Raw genomic sequence first — 2177 nt, 5'->3', positions numbered from 1 at the left:
AACTCCTACTAAGAAACAGAAAATTTTTTGAAGGTTTCGCAGCTTTAATTTGTTCTTCATACTTGTAAATCTGATGATCTGGAGATTTTCACATGCGCGCACTGATTGGCGAGCGCGGTTGGTCAAGCTGTTCATCTTTTTTCTTTTTTTCCTCATTTTCTTTTTTCGATGAAAGTGATTTTAGCCCGTTGAACACCTCACGTTTTATCCCTATATCTTTATTACCACGACCTCTTTAGATTACGTCCCCTCAGCCCCTCCCCCCCCCCCCCCCCCCGTCCCCCAGGCTAACTATTGGCTTTAGGAATAGTTTTTAAGAGTTCCTCCTGTTGTCATAGGTAGCTTCGTATATGTTTCTTTCCTAGCATAAGCAATCGTGTTCGGTTAGTTTTAGGTTTCATCTCCTATTTAGCTCGTCACTTATTCAATCCATTCTATTTTTTGATATGTGTTGATCCACGGTGGGGAATATATGGGCTATTTAGCCACGACCCATGTATAAACTTTCTCGTATTCGTATGCGCATGCGCATTCAAGTAACTACCCTTGTCTTGCGCATGTGCATAGGTAGCGGATTGGGCGTGTACGTGAGCGACCATTTGTAGCTGCAGTTTATGGCGGGTCATGGCCCATCGAATATAGGCCGGTGTGAGGTGGAGTGGTTTTGACTTTGTACATAAGTACTGTTTGTGTTTTCCTTTTTTTTCGTTTATAAATGTATACCCATGGTATTCTTTTAATCATTGACAAAGGTCTTCTTAGGCACTTGTGGGTTTTATTGTTCTGAAGAAGGTGTAGTTATCTACGGCGAAACCTAGGTTAACACTGAAACGTCCCCTTTGAACAATTTATACAAGACTGTGCTTAACTGACATACAATATTTTTAGCGCAACGCAATCTGACTTTCAAAAATCCCTACAAAACAATGGCCCTGACTAACATTAAACTATACCTTCCAGAAATCACTTACCTCACAAAAATCTTCATTACTCGAACTACTGCAATACAGCGAGCGCCACTACTGCCAGCTAAATAAAAGATTCAAACTACGGAAGGCACTAACTACTGATAGGGATAGTTAGCAAATGAAAGATATTAATAGAGAACAAACAATGTATTTACCTTAATAGTCATAATATATGTAGCAGTTCATGACAAATTACAAAACTCCGCCATCTCTCTCCCCACATCCACCACTGCTGGCGGCTCACCTCCAACTGCGCAACGCTACGCGCTGTTCACAGCCAGCTGCCTAACACTACAATGGCGAGTATTACAACAATGCAAAGCAGCCACAGACTGCACACAGCACAGCCAGTGATTTTCGTACAGAGGTGGCGTTACCAATAAAAAAAAAACCTAAACAGCCTACTTACAACACTAGGTGCTTTTTTCGCAATCGAGGCGGGTTTCTAGTTTTTTAATATATTAGCGCCAGTCTTACACCAGGTACCGAACAGTCTCATCTCAAACGGATAGTGCTGTACATCTCTCTCTCTCCTCCCGAACAGGCCATGAAGGCCCAACGGTACTGACCGGCTGCCGTGTCATCCTCAGCTCATAGGCGTCGCTGGATGCGGATATGGAGGGGCATGTGGTCAGCACACCGCTCTCCTGGGCGTAAGTCAGTTTCCGAGACCGGGGCCGCTACTTCTCAATCAAGCAGCTCCTCAGTTTGCCTCACAAAGGCTGAGTGCACCCCGCTTGCCAACAGCGCTCGGCAGACCCGATGCTCACTCATCCAAGTGCTAGCCCAGCCCGTCAGCGCTTAACTTCGGTGATCTGACGGGTACCGGTGTTACCACTGCGGCAAGGCCGTTGGCAGTGCTGTACATGAATCGCATTTAAACTTGCTGTCCATTTTGTCATCAGTAATGAATAGTTTGCTTAGTAATTACAACAAAAATAGTTTTGTTAATATGTATTAGACCTACAGAAACATTGTCGTTTAAAGATTATTCTTTCTTTTTGTACACAGTTATGTCAAAGCTGATTTGTCATGGTGAGTCATACGAGGGCCGTTCAGAAAGTAACCTCCGGTTGATTTAAAAAAATACACCAAGTTAAATAAAAATATTTTAATATATACATCTTACAACTACATCTTTGCACTATTTTTCTACATAGTCTCCATAGCGATTGAGGCACTTATCGTATCTCTTCACAAGCTTTGAAA

The 2177-nt window shown here is 42.9% G+C and overlaps 1 pseudogene; it reads right to left on the bottom strand.

Annotated features, from left to right (window-relative positions):
* Positions 1-1706: 1706 nt before the first annotated feature.
* On the bottom strand, positions 1707-1824 carry LOC124623389 (annotated as a pseudogene).
* Between the last annotated feature and the right edge of the window lie 353 nt (positions 1825-2177).

This window comes from Schistocerca americana, chromosome 7 (genome assembly GCF_021461395.2).
Source record: "Schistocerca americana isolate TAMUIC-IGC-003095 chromosome 7, iqSchAmer2.1, whole genome shotgun sequence".
Classification (NCBI taxonomy): domain Eukaryota; kingdom Metazoa; phylum Arthropoda; class Insecta; order Orthoptera; family Acrididae; genus Schistocerca; species Schistocerca americana.
Note: the sequence above shows the minus strand (reverse complement) of the source record. Positions and strands in the feature narration are given on the sequence as shown.